At 39.8% G+C, this 15,744-nt stretch overlaps 1 protein-coding gene across 2 annotated transcripts in view; it reads right to left on the bottom strand.

Annotated features, from left to right (window-relative positions):
* The window catches only part of LOC127421257 (active breakpoint cluster region-related protein), a 290,552-nt gene that overhangs the window by 211,746 nt on the left and 63,062 nt on the right, over positions 1-15,744 (bottom strand). The gene's annotated exons all lie outside the window — the stretch shown is intronic.

Genomic DNA, 15,744 nt, shown 5'->3' on the forward strand with positions numbered 1-15,744 from the left:
TAAAAACGGCAGCACTGGAACAGAGAAAAACACAAACACTTTACACTTTTAACGCTCTGTTTAGATATGAACATGAATCTTAGCATAATTGAGTCAAACCTGTCTGTCACAGGACAGATCATAGTCTAAAGGGGGGTTCAGACAGAGCACATCTTACATTAAAAAAAAAGCTAGATGCAGAGAAATGAATGGAAACAAATGCAGGTGTCTTGAGGCATGTTTATTTAAGTTTTTGTTTTTCCTCTACCCTTTTCTCTCCCAATTTGGAATGCGCTCTAAGTCCTCATGGTGGCGTAGTGACTCGCCTCAATCTGGGTGGCGGAGGACAAATCTCAGTTGCCTCCGCGTCTGAGACCAACAATCCGTGCATCTTATCAGTGTCTTGTTGAATGCGTTACCATGGAGACATGGCGCGTGTGCATCCACGCACAACTCACCACACGCTCCACCGAGAGCGAGAACCACACATTATAGCGACCACGAGGAGGTTACCCCACATGACCCAATTTGGTTGCTTAGGAGACCTGGCTGGAGTCACTCAGCATGCCCTGGATTCGAAATCGCTACTCCAGGGGTGGTAGTCAGAGTCAATACTCACTGAGCTACCCAGGCCCCCTGTTTATTTAAGTTTTTAAACTTGACACGACATCTTGAAAATGCTGCGTTAATGTGTGAGGTGCTGAAAAAATCTGCAATACATGGTGCAGCAGTTAAAGATATCTGTGTAGGAAATGTTTATATAGCAAAACAAAAATCATTTTAAAAAACAGTGCAGATGGACGCAAAAACATGTTCTGTGTGAACAGCTCTTAAGAGACATGATTTTCGATGACCTCGATGTTCGACAAAAAATATGTAGTTACTGAATTTTGCCTTTGCAAGAATACATTAAACAAACAGTCACATTATTATAACTCCTGGCTCAGATATCGATATAATATCATATCGTCAGGTCCCTGCTGATTCACATCCCTATGGTAGTGTTGTCAAAAGTACCAGTACTTCGGTACCAAGTCAATAGTAAAAAAAAATATGTAACGATAACAGTGATTCTGCAGGACTGGTAGTACAGAGTACTGACTCTGTCCGGTACCACCATGCAACATGACTGACACACGACTGCTTTAATGTTACCAGGCATGATCATATTTTTTTACCAAGAAAATTCACGTTGGATCATAATTTCTTTTTTTCTAGTAAGACCTTTGATATTAGGGCAAAAATCATATTATTGATAATAATTTTTGTATTGTTTATCTAAAATATCTAAAAATCCTTAAAACAAGATCAGTTTGATTTATCTTGTTTTAGAAACAACACTGCATAAGATATTTAGGTTTTTCAGAGAATGTATTTTTAACATGTGTATTTTGTCTTACTGTACTGATAGAGTTTTTATAGTCAAAACAAGTGAAAAAATCTACCAGTGCTTAAGAAGTAATCCAGAGTATTTAGAATACGTTACTGACCTTGAGTAATCTAACAGAATACATTACAAATTACATTTTACAGCATGTATTCTGTAATCTGTAGTGATCTGTAGTACATTTCAAAAGTAACCCCCCCAACCCTGCCTATAGTGTACCCAGTGTAACAGGGAAATTTTGCAAGTATAATACATAGAGCTCTCAGGGGAAGTCAGCAGTCTGTAAGTGTGTTTTTATTAAGGCTGTGAGTCTCTTTCTGACAGCAGCTGAAGACACACCTGGGCTGTATCAATTAAATGACATAAATCACATCTGGAGCGGGTGTTATTCATGAGTACAGAAAGCAGGGAATTGTCTCTCCTTTCCCTATATTCAGCAGAACAGGCAATAAATCAGTGTCTATACAGCATCTGTATGCACATTTCTGTCTCCACAGATTACTGATGTGAACCAATTTTGCGCAGCCATGAAATCTAGTTTCATACCACCTTTGTGCCAAACGCAGACATGTCAATCAATCTCTGGCAGCCTGACTGATGGAAGAGAGGAAGATGAGAAAGATGAGAGAGGAGGGGAGGATGGATGAATGGATATATGGAGTGATAGAGGTCAGCACACCTTCAGAAGACCTTGAGCAAAGTTGAGTTTAAACAAATGCCAGTCAAACTGCAGAACCTTCAAACTCCCTGTTGACTTGCTTCCTCAGACTCTTAAAAACACCAGTTCTGTAATCATCTACATAATGTTCAGCTTTCAATCACTCCCCACCAAGATCGAGGCATTAGCTCCTGGCAGAAATGTTGATGTACACACACACTGCCCTCCTATTGTTTATAAGTAAACAATAACACTGAATTTACAGGAACCATATGATTTTCATGACTTTTGGTACCGCTAATGGTTCCCGAATGTGCAATTTTCCACTGATGTGGACAGAACACCATACTAAAATACTCTGACAGTGTTTCCTGCAGTACTATTCAGCGGCAGCGCTAGCATCAAACACGTGCAACTAGTGAAGTCAGATTCCCTAACAAAATTACTCTGAGCTGGTTCTTTTGAATCTACCATAGGGATGTCATAAAATATCGATATATCAATTATTGATTGGCACTTTATTTTATCGATACATTTAAGGCATTGATATATTAACATCAGCTGACATTTAAATTAGATGCCTAATTTGTGTGCTTTCAATTCACTGCCAGTTGCATTTCATTCAATGTAGTCTGACATAATAGCTTTGGGAGACCACAAGGGGGTGACATAACATTTACTGAAGCCGGTCGCGGCATGAACAAGGCACAGATATCACACACACATTACGAGCTGATGGCAGTTCATTTTGTGATGAGTTTGCAAGTTAGTGTATGGAACTGGTGTAACTGGTGAAATGGCAAAGTTTATTATGTAATTTTCCTATATGTAGCACTAAAAATGTATTTCATTCAAGCTGTCAAACCACAAAACAACATACTTGCAATGGAAAATACATTGTGTAGGCTCTATAAAAGATACTTATTCACAATATATCATCCAGTAATGACTAGAGTAAATAATCTTTGTCCTTTGATAATGATTTGTGTTGAATTTAATGGAAAACTACGCAAGTTGAGCTCAGTGGCACTGCGCGCTTTTTAACAGCCTACAAAAGACAGCAAGCCCACGGTGTGTGTGCATACCTTCATAGAAAATAATTGTTTCGAATTTTAGAACGAGCCATGTCATCCGCCAGGCACATCCGGTGCGTGACCCCTTTAATTTACCCTGCCGCTCAGACTTTACCAAATTAGTGTTTTGAAATATGTTTGAAAAGACAGACTATTGTGCAACAAGCAGCCCAATTTAGCTGAAATAATCTTGATACATATCGAAAATCATCCAGATAATCTACTGATTATCAATGCATGAAAAAGGCATTGATCCCAAGCCTAATCTACAGCGTATAACATACAGTGCTACCATTTTAGTTTGATTCCAAAACAAAATCACTCTTATGAGTTTAAGTTATTTTAAGTGAATCAGAAACATTCATTGTGACCAGTGTAGTATGGTTCCCCAACGAATGACTTATGAGCTGGATCTTTATAGTGAATCAAAAACACTCATACATCATTTGGACTTGGAGTGGTTACTGAATTAATCTTACTGACAAGCAAGTTTTGACTTTCATCAAGTCTAACGAATAGATATAGTCAAGTTTGTTTAAATATGCTATCACATTATTTGTTTGTTTAGAATTTGTATTTAATGTATAGTTAGGATCAGTTATAAGGTTGCATTTATGTCTGTGTAAACGCCTTTTACAAGAATTGTTTTAAATTTACCTTTCGATTTGTTATACACTATATGGCCAAAAGTTTGTGGACACCATATGTGCTTGAAGAACATTTTATTTCAAAACCTTAGGCATCAATTTCCCCCTTTGCTGTAATAACAGATTCCACTCTTTTGGGAAGGCTTTCCACTATACTGTATGTAGTAACATGGCTGCAGGGATTTGCTCTCATTGAGACACAAGGCTATCAGTGAAGTCAGGAACTGATGTTGGTCGATGGGGCCTGACTTACAGTTGCTGTTCCAGTTCACCTCAAAAGTGATCAGTGAGGTTCAGGTCTGGGCTTTGTACAGGCCAGTCAATTTCTTCCACACCAGACACAGTAAACCATTTCTTTATGGACCTCACTTTGTTCACAGGGGCATTGTCATGCTGGAACAGAAAAGGGTTATTCCCATACAGTGGCCACAAATTTGGAAGCACACAAAGCCCAAGCCATTACATAAAGAAACATTAAGATTTTTCTTTACTGGATTTAATAGAGTAACCAAATTCATTAATTAGAAGGGGGTGTCCACAAACGTTTGGCCATATAGTGTATATTCTCTGTCAAAATTTGAAATGATTTCATCATTTGGCAACAGGCTGCTGAGGGCAGTAAATCCAATAAGAATTGCATTTCTAGGGGCCTGGGTAGCTCAGTGAGTATGACGCTGACTACAACCCCTGGAGTCGCGAGTTCGAATCCAGAGCGTGCTGAGTGAATCCAGCCAGGTCTCCTAAGCAACCAAATTGGCCCGGTTGCTAGGGAGGGTAGAGTCACATGGGGTAAACTCCTCGTGGTCACGTTTAGTGGTTCTCGCTCTCAATGGCGCACGTGGTAAGTTGTGCGTGGAATGCGGAGAGTAGCATGAGCCTCCAAATGCGGAGTCTCCGCGGTGTCACGCACGAGCCACGTGATAAGATGTGTGGATTGACGTCTCGGAAGCGGAGGCAACTGATATTTGTCCTCCACCACCCGGATTGAGGTGAGTAACCAAGCCACCACGAGGACCTACTAAGTAGTGGGAATTGGGCATTCCAAATTGGGGAGAAAAGGGGATAAAAAAAAATAAAAGAAATGCATTTCTAGTTTCCAACTAATTCTTCCTCAAAAGTTGTACAAGAATGGGACTGTTAAAGAATCAGAATTGTTGAGAGAAAATGGCACCAAAATCGATAAATTAACTATGATTCCCATACTTAGATGAGGTATTAAAAGGAGGTGGGAGAAATAGATTTGCATTTCCTGAAGGAAATTACACTGTGTGCAAGGCAGCAAGTTTTAAGTCAGTTTAAGTTTTATGCATTAGTTCTGCAAAATTCTGCATCAGTGGATTAAAAAAAAATACCATAGACTTACACTTGAGCCATATATAGAAACAGAAATATCATAAAGACTTAGGGGTAGAGGTCGACCGATATTAGGGTTGCTCCAATACCAAAATATTGGCTTCAGTACAAAACCAGCCCTGTACCTCGGTATCAATTCTAAATCGATACTTCGGCAACAAATAAGTGTATTCAGTACACTTGTTTTTGTTATACTGCTTACAAGTAATAATAATTGTAATAATAATTATTATTATAAGTATAAATAATAATGATGATAATAATAAAACCAATGATTATTAAATTATTGTAAATTAGTGGTGTTATTGCTATTACTTTGAATATTTAACTTTTTCTATACAATAGTAATGTTTTTTTCTGTCGTAATGTCTTCAATATCACGCATCCAGTTAAACAGGGCTTTTATTTTGACTGAACTTTTTATTTTGACGGACCTTTGAGTGCTTCCAGTGTGGTAGTTTTTAATAAGGTCCGCATTCTAAAAGAAATGCCGAAATACTCACGTGCTGAGATCTCAGAGCTGAGTGTTCACAGCCGCTCATACACTAAATACACCACATTATTTCCATCATGTGCGATCTGTGTCTGTCTGTCTGTCTGTCTGTCTCTGTGTGTGTGTGTGTGTGTGTGTGTGTGTGTGTGTGTGTGTGTGTGTGTGTGTGTGTGTGTGTGTGTGTGTGTGTGTGTGTGTGTGTGTGTGTGTGGTATGACAGATAGCAGAGCGGCACCTCTCGTTCATTCTGAAGCGTGCATCGCGTGTAGACTGTTTATTATTTAAATGACATCCTCTGTTAAATGATTACACTTGGTTATATCAAGATTTTAACTTGATTAATTGTCAAATTGTCATTGATTTCATCTAAAAAATGTCACATTCTTTAAAATTTTGCTAATAGCACCAGACTCTAGCGTGGTAACGAAATTTGCAAAAAGATGATATCTTAACGTTTTTGGGTATAGCAATATTTCATTAGTACCGTTATAGCCAGCAACCCTAACAGATATATCGGTAAAACTAATATATCGGCACCGATAGTTGCTTTTTGGAATTATCAGTTATCTGAAATAAATCAGCACAGATATTTTTTATTATTATTATTATTATTATTATTATTCCGTTTCCAGTGCTGTAGGGTTCTACAGTTAGAACGCCTTTGTTCTACATAACAGCGGTATCTAGAGGCAAAATAAAAACAATCACTGACTCCGCATGGAGTTTATTCTGACAAATGAATGGAGACTAAAGAAGCTAATTTAAAACACAGACAAGCCAAGGTATGTATACAGCTCATGTTATCATTGCACATAGTCATGGTACAATAAATAAATAATTTAAGACAACCAAAATTTAATAGTAGGTGATTTGACAATTACATTTGTTTATAATAAACCAATTGCTACAATGGAGAACTGCATGTTTACCAACAATATGTAGAGAATGCGAACATTAGCTGTTTGAATGATTAGAATAATGTTACAATGTCAAGGACAAAAACTGTTCATCTTTAGTCTTAATTCACTTATATAAGGCACCGTTAAAAAATGCTATTGATGAATAAAGATCTACTGTTGATGGACTCCTGCTCATACATTAATTATTACCCCAAATGACAAAGTTTACTTTATAGTGTTAATAATGCAATACATTGTAGATGATTGTAAGAGTGCATGTTTTGTTCCCCTTGTTTGTGTGAGGTGGGAGCACAGACAATTCAAAACAAGAATCCCCAGTGTATTGTGGTCTTGTTCATAGTTAAAAGTCCCACTTGTTATGCACCAATTCTTTTTTATTTCTGGTAATTATTGGGATTTTGGTTGCATGATAACCTGCATCTGGGATTTTATTCATTTTTGACTCTTGATGCCTCTATGACCGGGCCTATCCTGGAAAGTATTTTTTTTTTCTTCTTACTATCAGCCAATTACTCTGTTATTCCAATTAATGCATTTTTCTCAGTTTAGTTATCAATATCGGCAAAATCAACGATCAGTCGACTTCTACTTAGAAGCAGGATATTTCGTCTTGGGCCATTAAGCAACCACCCACAACACTCAAGCTGGCGCCACACACATTTTCTTCCGAAATGTAAAAATTTGTATTACTGTTATTTTGCTTTCAATTCTGTTTTGCCTTTAGACAGAAAGGAACTTTTAGCATGTTACAGTCTATAACAAGTTTAGTCATCTCCAGAACATCATACAAATGAAAATTTCTCACATCTGAAAGGCTGAATGATTACAATGAGAAAGGGGGTGGGGGGAGAAAGAGATACAGACAGAGATGAGAGCCCCTGTGGTGAAAGCGACTCTATCCTCCCTCTCCACCTCCCTACCCCTCCATTGCTCCTTTCTTTTCTCTTCCTCTTGACTGGCCTGAATGCTTAATCATGCCTCGATTCCCTGCTGAAGTAAAGACAGGCCAGGGACCCATTGGCTGAGCTGTCTGGTGTGTGGTCTGTGGCACTGCACTGTGATTGGTTAACATTTTGAGGGCAGAGTTAAGAGATCCCCGGTTGCCAGCTGGGAAGGGCAGGGCAGGGCACGCACGTCTTCAGCCATGACAACACACACACGCAAGCTCCTTGGTGGACAAAGAAACCCAAAAGGCAGACCAATCAAAGAGATCTAAAATGACACATGCAAAAGGGAATATACATAAAGCTAACATGAACATATAAATGCTTAATACAATTGAATATTTAAAAAAAAAAAAAATTTTTTAGAATCAGAGGAAATCATATAGAAGGCATCTCAAAAATAAAAGCTATAGTGCTGTTTTTCACAGAAGAAAATTTAGCATGATTACTCAAGGATAAGGTGTTGGAGTGATGGCTTCTGGAAATGGGGCCTGTCTAGATTTGATCAAAAATTACTTTTTTTTTTTTTTTTTTTTTTTCAAATAGTGATGGCGCTATCAGGTTGAGGGTAAAGGAAGCAACAGGTGAAATCACAATCTCTTTATTCTGAGATGCAGAAAAGACTCTATGCTAAAAGACTCTACATAGAGCTGACTGATTTCAAACTAAATACCCAGAGTTGTACAATGGACTCAATAAATCACATATCACCTTCTTCCGTACGCCTTCTACAAAGTGGTAGGCGTTAGTTCTCAGTGGATTCATGTGTTTGAGTACAGAAACAGGCTCCTGGATCTGTTACATAAGTCCAAGTAATTCATTTGAAGTGGACCCTGGAGGACCTGAATAGAGCATGAGACTCAAAAGGAGATACAGACCAACCAAGATCAACTCAGCACAGCATTACATAAAAGTAAATGAGTGAGCATCTCTACAAACCCTCCATTTGTGATCTAAAAAACAGCTCTGAGGTTGCTTTAATGAGTCTCTTTCTTTCACTCTCTCTTTCTCTCTCTCAAACAAAACACTGCTCTCAAAAACATGAACTGTTTATGAATAATTGATTAAACACAGTTGACTAGTGTTCTGTACAACAATATACTGTATATGTCATTTGTGACTAAGGTTCCACTGATAATTTCTACTCTCAAACAAACAATTCAACACACACCAGCTACGTTCACAAGAATCTATTCATAATCCAATTTACAGCTCAATCAGAATGAAAAATTATAATACAAACACCTCAATCTGGAAAAAATAAAGCTCAAATAGAGCTCAATCAGAATAAAATGTCAACTTTCACAAAGTCAGCTTCCGAAACTTTCACAATCGGATTCAAAAATACTTTGCAAACATGCATAGTAATGGGCAGGACAAGAGAAACTCTCTCCTAACATCCAAAGATGACTAGTTATTGGAGAAGGCATGAAGCTAATATGTTTATACAAGACTGAATTTTGCGTCACTGCTTCAAATTCTCACCTTTTGCTTTCTCAACTTATTTTAATATTTGTTAGAAAAGTGAAGGCCTGGTTAGGTCAGCGAGTATGACGCTGACTACCACCCCTGGAGTCACGAGTTCGAATCCAGGGTGTGCTGAGTGACTCCAGCCAGGTCTCCTAAGCAACCAAATTGGCCCGGTTGCTAGGGAGGGTAGAGTCACATGGGGTAACCTCCTCGTGGTCGCGATTAGGGGTTCTCGCTCTCAGTGGGATAAGTTGTGCGTGGATTGCGGAGAGTAGTATAAGCCTCCACATGCTGTGAGTCTCCGCGGTGTCATGCACAGCGAGCCACGTGATAAGACGCACGGACTGACTGTCTCAGAAGCGGACGCAACTGAGACTTGTCCTCCGCCACCCGGATTGAGGTGAGTAACCGCGCCACCATGTGGAAATACTAAGTAGTGGGAATTGGGCATTCCAAAGTAGGAGAAAAGGGGGAAAAAATTATTTATAAAAAAAAAAAAAAAAAAAGGGAGATTTGTTAGAAAAGTAAACATGCCAATTGCGCACTGGGGTGCAATGCTGAGTTGCTTTTTTAGGCAGCTTTCCAGACAGTAACTCACAATATTCCCGCTAATATGGTAACACTGACACAAATTGCCACTCTTACAAAAACATAAATGCCACTTTACAGGGCAGAAGTTTTGTTCTTAATACATGTATTGCAAACACAATTTCTGTGCATGTTAGAGTGACATTTAGTTTCTAGAGTGAAAATTTCTGTCAAAGTTAAAATATTAGGCTACGTCCATATTAATCCGGATACGTATACATCGTAACGCTCTCGGTCCACACTGCCATTTTCCAAAAGTTTCTCGTCCACACTTAAACATAAGAAAACTCTAAATCTCAAAATGTAGAAAAAGATGTGTTTTCAAAACAAAAATGTATTAGTGGAATTGGCCTTGGGAGAGCATTTGCAAAAGCTCAGTTTTCGCTGTCAAATATGCCGCCACAGTGTGGACAGAAGGCCAAAACTTAGAGAAAAGGATGCGTTTTCAAACAAAAACATATTAGTGTGGATGTGGCCTTGGGAGTATTTTCGAAAAGCTCAGTTTTTGCTGTCAAAAATGCTGTCTCAATGTGGACAGAAGGCCAAAACATAGAGAAAAGATGCGTTTTCAGACAAAAATGTATTAGTGTGGACATGGTCTTGGGAGAGCATTTTCAAAAAGCTCAGTTTTTGCTGTGAAAAACGATGCCTTGGTGTGGACGGAAGGCCAAAACATAGAGAAAAAGATGCGTTTTCAAACAAAAATTTGTGTGGACGTGGCCTTAGTGAGAAGCTTGTGGGTTATTGATTAACGAGTTTAGGGTAGATTTAAACATTAAAAAAAAATACCGGTGCACGCATTTGAAAACACCAAGGTAAGAGTGCCACACTAGAACCATTGATCTGAGAGATCTGCTAGGATATGGCTGAGTGCCTCTCTCTTAAACACAGTGTTGTAAGAGCATGGCTGAAAATAATTCATCTTGTTCCTCTTCTAGAAGTGAGCTCCATTCTGCCCACAGAAGAGCAGCTCACTCCCAGTTTCAACAATCCCCTTTATAGCTCAGCATATAACCTGAGACAGCCATCTCTCGTAAAGACTTTACTGCCCACAGCCATCTATGGGAACTGAGCTCACACAAAAATTAATGAAGTAGTATCTGGGAGGCTGACATTGTCACAGTCCACAAAGAAAAGTGTGGGACACTCTCTCAATAAAATCAAGAAATTAAACAAAAGTTGAGTTCTATCTGGTTGACAGAAATGGATTTGCAATGGAAGTCTATTGAGCAATTGTTGTGCATTACTGTCAAAATTTATTTTTTGTTGTTTTTTTACAAACCGAGAGATGGGGTCACGTGACGCCATGCGAGAAGCAGATGTGTGAGCAACGAGCTCTGCAGACTTTGCTAGTTTTTTTTTATTATTTTCATGTTATAATCCGGTGAGATTCGATACATCCAGTTACATATTTGTTCTTTGAGGTAAACATGGCAAAGAAGTCAAAATCCTCGGGCTCTGGAGACATTAAAAGACACTTACATGCTCAAGATGAAAACTCTGACGGGCCTGCTGTCCGGGGACTCGATTTGGATGGCGCAGCATGATGCTGACGAAGGTTGTTGCTGACTTGGAGGATCTCACTGTAATATGTTGTTCGATTAAGGCAATGGAAACAAAATTCTGAGTTGGTTACAAAAGTGGCAGATACCGAGAAACGGATGGATTATCTGGAATCATCGGAAAGGGAATTAACCGCTAATCCACTCGCGACCAAAATAGATGTGGAAATATTTAGGAAAAACTGGAATATCTTGAAAATAGGAGCCGAAGAAATAACATACGGATTGTTGGAATTCTTGAGCATGAAGAAGGCTGAGATATGGTGAAATTCCTACACGAGCTCTTCCCGAGTCTGCTCGACATAACAGGCCATAAACTGGAAATCGAGCGAGCTCACAGAGCCCGGCTTGCAGATCGGCTGAGGGAAACAGGCCCCGATCAATTCTGGCCAAATTTTTGAGATCATCCGATAAAGATCTCGTGTTGCGCGAGGCGAGGAGCAAAGGAAAACTTTCTTGGAAGAATCACAATATTTTCTTGTTCCCGGATTTTCCGAATTTGACAAGAGAGAAACGCGATCGATTCAAGGAGTATAAAAAAACCCTTGCATCAACGGAAGATCGCTTTTGCACTGATGTTTCCGGCCAAACTGAGAATAGATTCAAAGGATGGCCGCAAAGTATTTACATGTCCCAAACAAGCACTGACCTTCATAAATACATTTGAGTAAGCCATTTGGTGTTTCTCACATGAGTGGATTGACTCGCTGAATATTCACTCGACTGTCTGAGGAAGCTAGGCGCCATTTTTGTTTCTGTTTGTGTTGGTTCCACCTAGAGGCTGGAATAACACTTCTCCTTCAAGAAACTTTTGCATTGACGGAGGATCGCTTTTGCTCTGGGGTTCCCGGCCAGATTGAGAGTGGATGCTGGGGATGCCCACACAAAGGATGTCTTCTATAAAGTTAATGGACTAAGTCATGGTGTATTTTTTCATGCGGCCTCTGAGTAAATTAGACTCTTGACCATCCGAGGAACCGGGACGCCGTTTATGTTTCTTTTTGTGCTGGTCCCGCCTAGCGGCTGGAGTTTGTTTTGTGGAATAACACCGCTTCGGACAGTTGTGGATGAATCTGTTCGTTCCTTGTGCTTATGCCTCCTGTTGGCTGGAGTTTGTTTTGTGGAGTACTTTTTGTGGGACATTGGAATGACTACGTCATCAGCTGCACTCATAAACAGCCGGCTCACTGAACACTTTTTTGTCTGTCCGAGGAAACTGAACGGCTTTATATCGGTTGGAATTTGCTTTGTGGAGGAACACACCTTCGAGACAGTTCTGTGAATGAATCTACACGTTCTTTGAATTTATTCTGCCTATTGGCTGGGGTTTGTTTTACAAAGTATTTTCTGTTATGTAATTTTGCCTTACAAAATTTGTGCAGAAGCACTGGAATTGAGCAATCCGATGGCAAAGTTGTCGCGGGGGCTCTCGTAGGCGTACCTGGGGGGGGAGTTCGGGGTTTGATTGTTGCACTAATGTTGGAATGTGGTCTGTATAATCTTGTTTTTGACACACAATTTATTTTGTCTATTATATCAAAATGTCAAATGCTAATATGAGTGGGTTATCTTTCTGCACGTGGAATGTGAATGGGTTGGGGCACCCCATAAAAAGAAGCAAGGTTATTTATTTTCTTAAGCATAAGAAACGTGATGTAGTGTTTCTTCAAGAAACGCATCTTTCCCCGCAGGAAGCTGAAAAAATTTGGGAAGATATGGGGTGGGCATGTTTTCTTTAGTGCTGGCTCAAGAAAGAGTAGGAAAGTCATTACATTTTTAAGTAAACATCTACAATTCAAATCTCTCAAACAGATTAAAGATAAATTAGGGAGAATCATTATTGTTTTAGCAGAAATTCAGGGGCAAAGGTTGGTTTTGGCTAATATTTACGTGCCTAACGTTGATAATCAGGTCCTTTTTATTGATCTTGAAGGGATGTTGCAAGCCGCTGGCTGGCACCCCTCATGATATAATATTGGGAGGAGACTTTAATCTTTTGATGGATTCAGTCCTTGATCATAGTGAAGCAAAAGTGTGTAAGCCCCCTAGAGCAACATTGACGCTTCACAAGATGTATAAAAATCTTGGTCTTGCAGATATTTGGCGACTTCTGAACCCATCTGGTAGGGAATATACATTTTTCAGTCCATAAGATTAATTCTAAAATTGATTATTTAATCTGTTGTTGATTGCTCAATTGGAAACATCTTAGTCTCAGATCATGCCCTGGTGAATTTAGAGATGTTGCGAAAAATAAATCATAGTTGGCGCTTTAATGTATCCCTGTTGCAAAATCCTGATTTCCAACAAATGTTAAAGACTGAAATCAATGTTTATATGGAGACCAACTGGTCCTCAGTATCTTCTGTGGGCGTGGCTTGGGAGGCACTTAAGGCGGTTCTTAGGGGTCAAATAATACAGTATGCCTCATTTACCAAAAAATCCAAAGCACGAGAACTCGTGGTGTTGGAAGGGAATATTAAAAGTGCAGAGGCAGAGCTGAAGCGCTGAATGTTGTCTGATGGCCTCAGAGAATTGACCCAATTGAAATACAGATATAATACTATTTTGTCGTGGAAAGTGGAGTTTTGGTTATTCAGGGCAAGACAGTCATACTTTGAGTCAGGGGACAAAGCAGGAAAACTTCTGGCTAGATATATCAAGCAGAGAGAGTCTTTTTCTACCATTCCCTCAGTGAAATCTGCTGGTGGTGAAATTTTTACCTCAGCCATTGATATTAATAATGCTTTTAGAGTTCTATCTTGATCTTTATAGTTCCATGTCTTCGTCAACTGATGAAGATATTAGAACATTTGTGGAACCATTAGAACTCCCTAAATTGACAACTGAGCAAAAAAATGATCTTGATTCTGAGATAACCTTGGAGGAGCTTGACGAGGTAATTAAGGCCTTACCTACAGGCAAGGCTCCGGGGCCAGATATAATTTTTTAGATCTTATGCTACAGACTAGCTCCACTTTTGTTAGAATTTATACGGAATCATTAAAGAATGAAAGCTTTCCCCAACCATGACACAAGCCCGGATCAGTCTGATATTTAAAAAGGACAAAGATCCAAGCGAGTGTAAGAGTTACTGTCCAATTTCCCTGATCCAGCTAGACGTTAAAATATTGTAAAAAATTTTGGCTAACCGATTAAGAGTTATGACATCTCTTATACATATAGATCAGGTGGGGTTTATTCAGGGCTGTAGCTCTTCTGATAACATTAGGCATTTCATCAATATCATATGGTCAGTAGTGAATGATCAATTGGAACCATTAGCAGCCGCGATAAGAAAGGATGATTTTCCAGCGGTGATGGTGGGAGGTGTGGCGCATAAGCTTCTGCTTTACGCAGATGATATTTTATTATTTGTCTCTGACCCTGATAGATCTATGCCTTGCCTCCACAGAATTATTAATTCCTTTTCCAAATTCTCAGGATACCAAGTCAATTGGTCTAAATCCGAAGCTTTGGCTCTGACAGCGTACTGTCCAGTAACGGCCTTCCAGCGGCCCAAACAGGGCATTAAGTATTTGGGTATTTTATTCCAGCAAATTTGTCTGATTTAGTTATAGTTAATTTTGACCCTTTAATAAAAAAGTTCGAGCGATGTGGACAGGTGGGCTTCATTACATTTATCGATGATTGGGAAGGTTAATGAACAATGAGTCAGCATACAGAGAGGAAGTGCAGCGGCTGACAGACTGGTGCAGAGCTAACAACCTGTCTCTGAATGTGGACAAAACAAAAGAGATGGTTGTTGACTTCAGGAGAGCACAGAGTGACCACTCTCTGCTGAACATCGATGGCTCCTCTGTGGAGATAGTCAAGAGCACCAAATTCCTTGGTGTTCACCTGGCGGAGAACCTTACCTGGTCCCGCAACACCAGCTCCATTACCATGAAAGCCCAGCAGCGTCTCTACTTTCTTCGAAGGCTGAGAAAAGCACATCTCCCACCCCCCATCCTCACCACATTCTACAGAGGGACTATTGAGAGCATCCTGAGCAGCTGCATCACTGCCTGGTTTGGGACTTGCACCGTTTCGGACCGCAAAGCCCTGCTGAGGATAGTGAGGACAGCTGAGAAGATCACCGGGGTCTCTCTTCCCTCCATCAAAGACATTTACACCACACGCTGCATCCGCAAAGCAACCAGCATTGTGGATGATCCCACACACCCCTCACACAAACTCTTCACCCTCCTGCCGTCTGGCAAGAGGTAACGAAGCATTCGGGCCCTCATGGCCAGACTGTGTAACAGCTTCTTCCCCCAAGCCATCAGACTCCTCAATACTCAGAGACTGGACTGACACACACACACACACACACACACACACACACCTGTACACCATCCAACTTTTGCACATGTCCAGAGTTGCACTTAATTCATTGTCACTTTATACCTGGCTGCTACCTCAATAACTGCTATGTCCATAGAACACTATTTCATAGTATGTTATGTTTACATTTGGCATTTTTAGAAAGTGTCATCTTTTTTGCACTACTCAGATTAGAAATGTGTACTGGTCGGCGCTGCACTGTCTCTCATTATATCTTACTGTGCCTATTGTCCTCTTTCCTTTTTAGTAATTATTGTACTGTCCTGTACTTTTTGCACACGTTTGCACGTGCACTTTATGTAGGAATGTGTAGGTCTTATTCA

Source organism: Myxocyprinus asiaticus, chromosome 3 (genome assembly GCF_019703515.2).
Source record: "Myxocyprinus asiaticus isolate MX2 ecotype Aquarium Trade chromosome 3, UBuf_Myxa_2, whole genome shotgun sequence".
Classification (NCBI taxonomy): domain Eukaryota; kingdom Metazoa; phylum Chordata; class Actinopteri; order Cypriniformes; family Catostomidae; genus Myxocyprinus; species Myxocyprinus asiaticus.